Below are 13,016 nucleotides of genomic sequence, written 5' to 3' on the forward strand. Positions count from 1 at the left end.
TTTAGAAAGGATCAAGCAATTTCCCGAGGAAGCATTCGTGGATTATGCTAGAAGATGGAGGTTTAAATATGCCTCGTGTCGGGTCACCCTGAGTGATCAGGAGCAACTCATGTGCATCCGGAAGGGTGCTATTCCACTCGTGGCTAGAAGAATGAATGGAGTGTTCCTCAAGGACTATGAAGAATTGATAGGCTGGGCTCAGTATGGATCGTCGGACCCTTCCTACATAAATCCGAATGTCCCTCACATAATGGATCTGATAGTCGTGGACATTTGGGGAAGTTCCTCCGACGAGGAAGGTATCAATCAGAGGGTTCCGATCAACATCTAGGATGAGTCTGATGAGGAGTCGGAAGTGGCTATTAGCGCCAAAGGAAAGATTCTACCGGGTTTTGAGATCTTCAATGATGTTACCGACTGGGGCAAAGGAAAGGCAAGCTGCTTCGTCGAGGAGATCATGATGTCAGATTTGAATGCCGAGGAGCAAGTCATCACTATTGAAGCAACTGTGGGAGCAGTGGACGAGCCCAGTACCTCCAAAGCTTATGAGAAACCCGAGAACCCTGATGATGAAAATTGTATTACTGCTTTATTTGAATCCGATGATGTACTCGCCAACACTATCAATGAAATGAATTCTGATTTTGCTTACTTGCTTGATGTTGATCGTGATCATTCCATGCATTCTCATTCATATAACATGCCTACATTTGAAATCAATACAATAGAAATGTCAACTTTCAAATTGCTCAAGAATTAACTATCGAAGAGAGGAAAGAATTTGAGAGAATAATTAAAAATACGAAATAGTGTTTGCTTGGACATACGAAGACATGCCAGGAATTGATCAATCAATCGTAACTCACCGTATTCCAAAATACCCCGACGTGAAGCCCGTGAAGCAGAAACTCTGACGCATGAGACCGGAATGGGCAGATAAGATCAGAGAAGAAGTGAAGAAGCAGTTAGAAGCAGGGTTCATCGAAGTAATCGACTATCCCCCTTGGGTCGCAAATGTAGTGCCCATCGCAAAGAAGGACGGCAAAGTGAGAATGTGCGTCGATTATAGAGATCTTAACAAGGCGTGCCCCAAAGATAAATTCGCGCTGCCTCATATCGACGTGTTGATCGACAGTGCAGCATCAAGCATCTTACACACGAATGTGGACGGTTTCATGGGCTACATGCAAGTTCAGATGGCTGAGAAACACAAAGCGAAAACCTCGTTCACAACTGAGTGGGGAACATACTGCTATAGGGTGATGCCGTTTGGTTTGAAAAATGTCGGGGCGACTTACCAGCGAATGGCTACGGCACTATTCCATGATATGATACACAAAGAGGTAGAGGTTTATGTGGATGACATGATGGTCAAGTCGGAGACGAGAGAGGGGCATTTTGCTGCACTCGAAAAGTTTTTGGCCCGAATTGCAGAATTCAAACTAAGGTTAAACCCAAAGAAGTGCTTCTTCGGCGTTTCGTCGGGGAAAATCTTAGGTTATGTAATTGGAAACAAGGGAATTGAGGTAGATCCCGATAAAGTGAAGGCCATACGTGAAATGCCGGCACCAAAGAATGAGAAAGAAGTGAGAGGGTTTCTGGGGCAGGTTCAGTATATCAGTCGGTTCATAGCAAGACTCACCGCAATCTGCGAGCCAATCTTTAAGTTGCTACGGAAAGATCAACCCACGATTTGGAATGATAAGTGTCTGCAAGCCTTGGAGAACGTCCGGAACTATTTGTCTAATCCACCTGTTCTGAGACCGCCTAAACTGGGAAAACCGCTTCTCCTCTATGTGGCAATCGAAGAGCGATTTATTGGGGCAATGCTGGCCCAAGAAGGAGACACCGGTGTGGAGCACGCGGTGTATTATCTGAGTAAGAAGTTCCTGGAATACGAGCTTAAGTATAACATGATCGAAAAGATGTGCGTGGCGGTAGTATGGTTAACAAAGAAACTACGACACTATTTTCAATCTTACAAAGTGATCATTATTTCCCGGATGGATCCTGTGAAGTATCTGTACCGAACTCCGTCTCTAACAGGGAAGTTAGCCCGATGGTTGTTGCTTTTGTCCGAATTTGATATCGAATATGTAACGAAGAAGGTTATCAAGGGGAGAGCCGTAGCAGAATTTCTGGCCAACCAACCTCTGAACGCAGAAGAGGAAGAGATAAACTATGATTTCCCCGATGAGCACTTGAACGCAATAGAAGTTATACCGTGGAAAATGTTCTTCGATGGAGCAGTTAATTCGAATGGAGCCGGAGTAGGAGTGCTACTTATCTCACCGAAAGGAGAAAGGATACCAATGGCGAAGAAGTTATCATTCCCTCTTACTAACAATATGGCCGAGTATGAAGCATGCATCTATGGGTTAGAGTCGCTAACGACATTGGGAGCATCGTATGTGGAAATCTGGGGCGACTCAAAGCTGATCATCGAGCAGGCACAAGGAAACTGGGAAGTGAGGGAAGAAAGATTACGTCCATACCTAGACCAGCTAGAAGGGTTGGCACAAAGATTCAATGAATGTCGTTTTTATCACATTCCTCGAGCACAGAACCAGGCAGCGGATGCTTTGGCCACTTTGGTATCAGTATGGGATAACCATCGGAACCTTGCCTCGAAGCCTTTGGTATTGAAGAGGTCTCACAAACGAAGATGTAATGCTGTTGGGGGCAGATGAAAAGGCTTGGTATTTCGATATCGTAAACTTCATGAAGAGTGGAACATACCCGACATAATCAAAACTTAGGGATCAAGCTGTGATTAGAAGGTTAGCTCGGCAGTTCGTCATCCACAACGACTTGCTTTACAAAAGGCACACCGATGGGTTATAACTGAGGTGCTTGGATGCGGGAGAAGCCCGTGAGGCAATGGAGTCAGTACACTCGGGAATTTGTGGAGCCCATATGGGAGGAGCAGTATTAGCAAAGAAAATCATAAGGCAAGGCTTCTATTGGCTCACCATGGAAAGAGATTGTAACGAATATGCGAAGAAATGCCATGATTGTCAAATCCATGGAGATTATAATCATTTACCAGCTATGGAACTGCACGTGTTAGCACCCATTTGGCCATTCGCAGCTTGGGGCATTGACATCATCGACGAGGTGAGACCTAACGCGCCAAATGGACACAAATTCATTGCAGTTGCCATTGATTACTTCACCAAGTGGGTAGAGGCAGAGTCGTTCGGCAAGTTGGGGTCCAAGCAGATGAGGAAGTTCATCAAAAAACACTTAATCACCAGATTCGGAGTGCCTCATCACATAATCACGGATAATGGGGTCCAGTTTCAAGGAGAAGTGAAAAGTCTATTCCAAGAATACGGTATTGAACATCATAAGTATTCTCCGTATCGTCCGCAGGCTAATGGCGCAGTAGAAGCCGCTAATAAGAACCTTAAAAGGATTCTCGTAAAGACAGTAGAATCGCACCGGAATTGGCACGAGCAGCTTCCGCTCGCTTTATGGGCTTATCGCATGATGGTTAGAACATCAACTGGGGCAACGCCGTTCTCCTTAGTGTATGGGGCAGAAGCAGTCCTGCCAATTGAGATTGAAAAACGATCGTTGAGAATCGCAGTAGAAGCAGAGATTCCCGAGACGGAATGGGTGAAGAAGCGATATGAGCAGTTAGCATGGGTGGACGAGAAAAGGATGGAGGCCCTTTACCATGTACAGTTATATCAGCGAAGGATGGCCCGAGCCTTCAACAAAAAGGTCAAGGCCAGCCCTATCAAAGAAGGGGATATGGTGCTAAAACAGATCCGCGTGACGCACACCGACCCGAGGGACAAGTTTAGGCCAAACTGGGAAGGGTCGTTCTTCGTGAAGAGGATACTAAGCAAAGGAGCGGTGAAGTTAACTATTATGGACGGCATGGAGTTCTCCGAACCTACCAATCTGGATAGGCTTAAGAAATACTTTTCATAAAAAAAAAAGAGAAAGAAAATTCCCGATAGGTTGAAAACCCGCAAAGGGCAGCCTATGCAACAATAAGGGACATCCCAATGGGTGAAAACCCGAAAGGGCACTCATTTGAAAATTCCGGGATAGTAAAATGAGAGATAAAAAATCGTCGGGATCTGAAAACCGAAAAAAGGCAGGTCCTGGTAACGGTAGTTATATCTTGAGCAATTACAAAAATAATGTATAAGCGGCTAAGTATTTCTGTTGTTTGTAAATAAATAAAGGCATGAATATATTTGAAGAGAATGATTGGAATCGTTATAATCTACTGAATGCATGGTAATACGAATCATGAGTTATACATTTCTTACCTTTCTTTTCACAATAAAAAGCCTACATACTATCCACCCCTCTCCCTATACACAAGCTATACATTGGGGTAATTCTAATAGAAAGCTACGAAGCTGTACATAATAAGCCTAATAAGGAGGGAAATTCCAGTGAGCCTCAAAGTCCCTCAGATGTGACACCCGCTCCGCAGATAGGGTCTCCTCGACAACTCGAAGTCTCTCCTCGGCGGCAAGGCGCCCCGCGGTCTCCTCTCGCGCTCTCTCCTCGGCGGCAAGGCGTCCCGTGGTCTCCTCCCGCATCCTCACCTCGACAGCAAGACGTCCCTCGGTCTCAGCTCGCATCACCATAGACTAATGATCGTTCCTCTCCCGATACACCTGGCCGACCCTGGCATCGGCCTCCCGCAGCGCTTCGCTCCGTCTCAGCTCATGTGCACGGAGATCACTCTGTAAAAAAAACAGATATGAAAAAAAAAGAAATACAGACGAGAATAGAAGTCATACATACATATGTGCATACATTCCACTACACTAAAATGAAATAAAGATACATACCAGGTGGCTGGCGCAACGCAAGCTGAGTCGATCTCTGAAGTAACCAGATAACCCCACATAGTCGGTGCATGTCTCCCTCGAAGTCTGGAGGGCGTCGGAAGGATCAAACGGTATCCTCGACGTAAAAGCAGGAGGAGCCATCTCAACACCGGCATAGGCCCCTCCGGACTCGTCATAACAAACTGTCGAGAAATCCCTCCCAAAGTCGGGGATGGGTACGCCTAAAGGGGGCCACTCTGGTCGAGCAGCTCCAGAGGACTCGCCAGCACAATATGTCGGCTCGCTCGTAGACGTCTGAGCCCGGGCACCATCGAAGAAATATGACATGTGGGCACTCCTCCAGGAACCCTCCTGCAAGCAAAGGCATAATAAATACCACTAACTATCTCGTAAATAAAAATAAGTAGGTCGAACCACTCACTGGAACCTCCTCCCGACCAAAGACAGCAGCGACAGCCTCCGCCGAAAACACGTCCACCACAGGGTCCACCTCCATCGCAACCGCAGGGGCGCCCATCGGGGTCAATAGTGTCGACAAATAGAGAGCGCGGCCCCCGGCATGGTCCCATACATCTCTAGGGGCAAAGCGGCGGGTCAAATCACGATGAATGTCCGATAAGGGCATGGTCCGCACGGCAAACATGGACAGGGGAATCTCTCCAGGTGTCCAGTGCGAGGCGCTAACCCCGGTGATACCCCGATCACCCAAGTACCATGCTCGCACGCAGGGGCCGGTAAGAACGCACTGCTGCCCCTGGATGCGGGTGACATATGCGTAATCAGGACCAAAGTCAAGGTCATCCCACCTAAACCGCATCTGAAAACCAAAAAAAGAAAAGTCAAGTCTGATCAAACAAAAATCTAGCGTAGTTAGAAGATGTTCACCTCCCCCAAAGTCCGTGAATCAATCCAAGCTAGGAATTGCGCCACCGTCCGCCTCTCCTCGGTGCCTAGACCAAACTCGCTCCACCGAGCCATGAGTAGGGGCCTAACTACCCGCGGTCTGCGCCGACGCTCGCATGGAAGAATCCGCCTCTCATAGGCCCAAACCTGCTTGTAGAAACAAGGGTTACGGACAGAAATCGCGAAAAGGATAAAAAAGCAAGTTAAGGACGAACCACGTACCAGGAGAGCAAAAGTGTAACCGCCAAAATCCTTGCGCTTACGGCAAGTCAGATCCAAAAATTTGTACAAGTAAGCCAAGCCCGCTCCTGCCCAATCGTAAGACGACACAGCGTCCAAATCGCTGAAGGCCTGAATGAGACCCGCGTGTATCGTCCCGCTCTTGGTGCGGAAGATCGTCTCTCCTAAAGCGTATAAAAGGAAGCTGCGGACCGCCAGATCAGTGTCGTCTGTCCCACAAAAGTCCCTACGACTCAAAAGCCCAGAAGTGGTGATGAACTTCGCCGGGGTGGACTTGACACCCGTGTAGACTCCTGGTCCGATCAGAGCAGCCAACCTGGCACGGTCAACCCGTGGACGCACCATATCAAAGGAGAAGGGAACCGGAGTACCACTCCCCCGCAATTCGGTCAGCAAGGAAAAGTCGCGGGGCGAGATCGTCATTTCCCCGAACGAGAGGTGGAAGGTGTGGGTCGAGTCAACCCATCTCTCGCATAGGGCGCGTAGGCCGAAGCGGTCACACACCCCGTTGGCGCGGGGCAACGCTAAAATGAAGGGCTCGAAGCCCAACTCTCGCACACGGGCTTTCGCCGCTGCGCTAAGCATGGAATACCACACATGAATATCCTCTGTGGTCCCAGAAATGCCGATAATCTGGAAAGGACGAAACAAGTAAGTTTAAGTGTTATTCCTAGGCTTGCGTCTAATAAAAGCTCGTTAATCTAGCTATTCTTTCGGTCAAATCCAAACTAGAGACACTTTGTCAATTAGGACCGTCATTTTGTGGAATCTCGTTCTTAGGGTTGTTTGTATACGATTTGATTAATTCATTATTCTTTGATCTACTCTCGCCCGCATTGGCAAAAAGATCGATACAATTTTAACATTTAATTCGTGCGTTATTCACGTTTTTACTATTCACGTGCACTATTCATGTTTTTACTATTCACGCACACTATTCACGTTTTTACTATTCACGTACATGATTCACGTTTTTACTATTCACGTACATTATTCGCGTTTTTACTATTCACGTGCACTATTCACGTTTTTACTATTCACGTGTACTATTCACGTTTTCACTATTCACGTTTTTACTGTTGACAGGCATTGTTCGTAGTTTTACTATTCACATAATTCACATTCTTTCAAAAGACAAATAAAGTGTCACTTGCGGGCAAAGAAATTCATGTTTTATAGCTAAAGTCTGTTAAAGCAACCTAGAGGTTAGCATGCAAATCATGTTCAAAGTAGGATTACTGAAGCCTAGAAATCTAGTCAAAAGACGAGGAAGTAAGAAAGTACTTACCTGGTTAGAGCGGGTCCGGCTCAGATGTGAGGTAGGATCCTGGAAAGGGGCCACTGTAGTGAGGTTCACAAAACCCGCATCCATGCCCTTCGTGCCATCATGTTTATCCAAATCCATCCCGAGAATAATCCAAATCAGAAGTTAGAGAGAGAGAGAAGAGAGAGAAGGTGTGGGGTTGAAATGAAACCCCACCACCTTATATAAGGAAAGGGAATGACATTCCCGTAAATAGTGAAAAAGGTACGATGTGACATAAAGGTAAAAAGTAAATAATTATTTACCAGGTGCACAGACCTCCGACTTGCAGTCCGTTTCAGCCTGCGTTTCTGCCAGACAGTGACCAATAATATCAAGATGGGACTCCAGACGACAGCCAAATTTTACAGAACAGTGGCGCCAGTCAAAATACAGACGACAGTCAACAGAGAAATAATTGTTAGTTTGAATCACTCCGGACGAAAAAGACGTTCCTATCGAACCACTCAAACATCCGAGATAGTAGCTCCAGTAACAACACAGACGTCAGTGTTTTAGAATTCAGAATTGTTAGAAAGAACCTTTCGCTATTAAGCCATTTTACCCACGGTCGTAGACTGGGGTTGCTTTTGAGCCATTTTACCCGCGGTCGTGGACCAGGGTTGCTTTTGAGCCATTTTACCCGCGGTCGTGGACCAGGGTTGCTTTTGAGCCACTTTACCCCCCGTCGTGAACCGGGGTCGCTTTTGAGCCATTTTACCCGCGGTCGTGGATCAGGGTTGCTTTTGAGCCATTTTACCCCCCGTCGTGAACCGGGGTCGCTTTTGAGCCATTTTACCCGCGGTCGTGGACCAGGGTTGCTTTTGAGCCATTTACCCCCCGGTCGTAGGTCGGGGTCGCTTTTGAGCCATTTTACTCGCGGTCGTGCACCAGGGTTGCTTTTGAGCCATTTTTACCCACAGTCAACTTAGGCTAGGGTCCGTAAGAAGAACATCCGCCGGCGGCCGATTCAAAGGCAAGGACGGAAAGAATCGAGAACGACGCCGGAACGCGTAGCGTAAAGGTCAGGTATTCTTCCTCCTACTCTTTACGTGTCTTTTACTTTTATATGTTTTACATTGCATGTGTTGCTTTAGCAAAAAACGTTTTCAAAACACACACATCGCTGCCAAAATAGAAAAGTAGGGGCAACTGTAGACACCGAGTCGGAGGACCTGTGACGAAAACCTGTAACAAGACGGTTGAAGCGGTTGGTTCCGGAAGTTTTTAAAGCAAAAATATATAATAAAAAGGGAAGAAATTAGTGGGAGTCGCGGTCGTCAAGTGGACGGCTCGCAAGTGCTCAACGACGTGGTGCGAGCGCCTAGCGGCAGCCGACGCGTGTCCGACGACAGTTGGACGCATGCCCGGCAGCGCGGGGCGCACGCTCGACGTCCGCTGGGCGCGAAAACCCTGGCAACGCGAGGCGCACGCTCGACGTCCGCTGGGCGCACACGCCCGGCAGCGCGGAGCGCGCGCTCGACGGCCGATGGGCGCGCGCGCCCGACAGCGCGGGACGCATGCCCGGCGGCCGCTGGGCGAGTGCGCCCGGCAGTCGCTGGGCGAGCGTCCAGCGACGTTGGGCGGACGCCCAACGCTCGTTGGGCGAACGCCCAACGTTAGTTAGGTGCGCGCGACCAACGATAGTTGGGCGTTCGCCCAACCATGTTGGGCGTTCGCCCAACTAATGTTGGGCGTCCGCCCAACGAAAGTTGGGCGTTCGCCCAACGAAAGTTGGGCGTCCGCCCAACTAGGTTGGGCGTTCGCCCAACCAGCTTTGGGCGACGCCCAATTTTATTTGGGCGTCGCCCAAAGACTTCCGGGACCCGTTGCCTATTTAAGGCACGGATCCCCATGCAAGAGGGGAGGATTTTTTTGGAGACTTTCTCACTCTAAGACATTTTTTAGAGAGAGAAAGTTATTTTTTTGGGAAAAAATATTTTTTTTCCTAAAAATTCCGAATTTCCTAAAAGTTAAAATTCTACCAAAAATAGAAAAAAACACCGGAAAAGCACGATTCGTGGAATCAACCGACTTCGACTGTCAGATACCGATCTTGAGGTATTATCCGAGGACTAGACTCATTTTATTTTATTTAATTTTTTTCTTTAATTTATTTATTTTTATGTTATAATTTTATTTATTTAGTTATTTATTTATTTATCACGTTTTATTTAATTTTTCGTATTTATTTAATTTTCATCTCGTATTAGATAAACGTTCGGTTTTGTTTTAAAATAAAAACCTCGTTTTAATATCCCAATACGAACCGTGATCCGATTCAAAGGTAGTTCGAGTATTAAAAACGTTGTAATTATAAGTTTTAAGAATATTTCAAAATAACGTTTTAAAATAAAAACGTCGTTTTAGGAACTTCCGTTATAAACTATGATCCGTTTTTGGTAGTTCGGAAGTCCAAAACAAAATAGATCTAATCTAAAGCTTTTGAATAAATCTGGAAAGTTGTGGACTGTTTCTGTAATTTTACGTTTTCTGTCACTAAAGGCTGTTTACCGACGGATTTTCCGTCGGTAAAGCTGCTGGAACCTTAAATACCCATTTTTTAATTCTTTTTCTTATCTTTTTGACATTTCTTCTTAAGTATATCTCTATTTAATTATGTAAAATATTTGATAAATATATTTTTGGTTTATATAATTATTATCTACATATTATATGTCTATTTGTGTTATGTTAGAAATTTAATTTATATTAATTTGGTTTTGTAAATTATATAAGTATATATGTATAGTTTTTGTGACTTTTGGGGTGATTAATTGGTTTTTGTGTTATGATGTAAATATTGTTTTCGAATCAAAGGTTATTTTCTTATTTATGAACTTGCCTCATCATTTTTACATGTTTTGATTATAATATATCATACTTAGTGTTATTTTCATTATTATACATATACTTAGCTATACTATAGGGTATTCTTTGCTTGGTTTTCAAAGTTATATGTATATCATTATTTTTATCTAAAAATATATATATGTACATATTCTTCCTTATTCTTTTTGGCATTTGGGGACATGGTTTTAAATTGGTTTTCAATTGAGGAATTTTGATTTAATTGGTTCATTGTTGTAATTATGATAATGTTAAAGGTTAATTGAGTGAAAAGGGGAAAGTAAAATAAAAAAAAAAGAGTTTAATTTGCTTATTTAAACTTAAAGTTTTCTAGATATTCCTAGAAGTGTAAGTAACGTTTTCTTGACATTTTAAACCATTTCTTAAAACATCACGTTTTAAAACATTAATTCGTTCCAACGACGGATTAAGTGAACCTTGTAATTAAAATTGCTTTTAATTGTAAATAATAGAGTTTTTGAATTGTTTTCCTAACTAAATGGTTTTTGAACAAAATAAATTGACTCGTATGCTTAACCACGTTTTCTTATTAAGGCTTTTATCTCAACATTTTCAAACATTCGAGTCGTTCCAACGGCGATTCGAGTGAACGTCATTAAACGGGGTTTTGAAACGTACCTAAATCGTTCCAACAACGATTAAGGTACGAAACATGTAAATAAACTCGTTTTTGGGAAGTGAGCTTAGTTTAGAGTTAGTATGTAATACGAAGCATAAATCACATTGTAAACAAATCAATTCTTTCTTCTCCCCCCCTCTCTCCTATGTATTTTGAACTGATGTAAATGGGTGATTCTTTACCAAAATGGCTTTCCATAATATATGCTCAAAACGGTTTTCAAAACGAGAAAGAAAAGGTTTCAAATGAATTTTAAACTTAAAGAAATATGCGATTAGTCCGTTATCGCCTAACACGCTGAGTAGGAGGCCGGTGGTTCATAACCGGACGATGTCGGGGTGCCTAGTAGCCTTTCTCCGGAAAGGAGCTAGCCTTCTCGGCTCGTACCTAAGTTTCTCGAACCCTCACCGGTCTCCTGCAAGAGATCGATGTTCATTTTCCCATTCATGGGTGGCGACTCTTCCATACTCCGAGCTCCGGTCCTGCCGAGCAGCTTGATTCCACGATTGGTTGCTTTCGGCGCCAATCACCGCTTACGTCGCCATGAGGTGTCCACCCCCCGGTCCGCCCGGGAGATTAGGCCGCGGCACCTCGTCTAACAACGGGTAGCCTTGCTAGCCGCACCTCTAACATTCCAACACAACAAATCCATAGAAAGAAGGACAACTGACCGTACCCACAACCCTAAGACAGGTATTTATTAGGGGCTCCTAAGAGCCTTGCCGAGGTACCCGCAAGCCCTCTCTTCTCAGGTAAAACCAAAGAATTATGGCCACCTTTCTGTTTGCCTTTAAGCTTTTTCATACTAGATTTATTGACTCCCATACTTTTACCGATCCCAGGATCCCCACCCTGACTAGGAACACTAACTTCATTCAACTTTTTCTTCCTTTGATAAGCCAAAGTCTGGGAACTCCCCTGGGATACACCTTTGGAGACAAAAAGGGGGTTAACAGTTTCAGTCACCTTAGTTGATGGTTCTATAGATTCTAATCCTGGCATGCTTTGATCAATCTGTTCGTCAACCATGCCAGAATCCCGATCTTCCTCAATAGCCAGGGCCCCAAACCTGGAACCTGAACTGGTCTCTGCCCCAGCCCTGGGAATCTCACTGACTTTGGGATTAGGTTTCTCTTTGATACTAGGCTTGTCATTAGGATTTTGAATGATAGCCTTTATCTTGGGGTTTATATCAGGGGGGCGATTCTGAGCAACAGAAGGCTGAGTCTTACGTCTAGCAGGCCTCTTCGCGACCATCCAGGGGCCAAAATTCCCCCCCTCACCTTGGATCCCTTCAGTTCTTCCAGCATTACCCTCAGCTTCCATTTCCACCACCCTCTCCCTCTTCGGGCATCCCTCCCTAGTATGTCCATACATACCACAATCATAACAAATGTTATGTAACCCTTTATATTCAATAAGGAAAACCTTGTCTCGAACATAGAATTTTGATAACAGGGGTTTAGCAAGATCAACATCAATACAAACCCTAGCAAATCTACCTCTAATTGCTCCCACCGTAGTTTTATCCACATGATGCACCTTCCCAACCAGACTTCCTATTTTGTTGAGGAAACTTTCACTATAATACTCAATAGGCAGGCCCGGAAACCTAACCCAAGTCAAAATTCTGCTTACCGAGCAATCATGAGGGTTAAAATTAGGAACCCAATGCCTCAAAGCCAGAACCTGGTTGGAAATAATATATGGCCCTCCATTGACCACAGCATTGTAATCTTCCACACGAGTAAATTTAACGACATAGTAATCATTCTCTAAGTCGGTAATCGTAACTTTACCTTTCTTAGCCCACTGTGCTTGTATCCTCTGGGCGAAATAGTGAAAACTAATTCTCTTCCCAAGAAGTGTAACTATTAGGGAGAGTTTCCACTTCTTTCTGAGCTCGCGCTTTTCTGCTGACGAAAGTCTAATCACCGGACAAAGCGGGTCATCATGTTCACCATCTTCAACATCTGAGTCGGAGAACACCTCTTCATAATCCCCTTCCATCCTAACCTCCTCCATACAAAGTTCCTCCTCCACCACCCCCATAACTGTATCTTTCCACGAGAGTTGCCCTGTGCCATTATTCACCACCCTTGATTTGGGAGAAACCGAGTTACCCTGACTCTGAATCCCGCACTCCTCACCAACCCTGTCCGACAATCCATTTATTTCCTTGATATGACCTAAGGCAGCCTGCACACGAGCCGCCGCCCCAAACTGACCAACCCCCATCCTGCTCGACCTCACGCCA

Source organism: Euphorbia lathyris, chromosome 4 (genome assembly GCF_963576675.1).
Source record: "Euphorbia lathyris chromosome 4, ddEupLath1.1, whole genome shotgun sequence".
Taxonomy (NCBI): domain Eukaryota; kingdom Viridiplantae; phylum Streptophyta; class Magnoliopsida; order Malpighiales; family Euphorbiaceae; genus Euphorbia; species Euphorbia lathyris.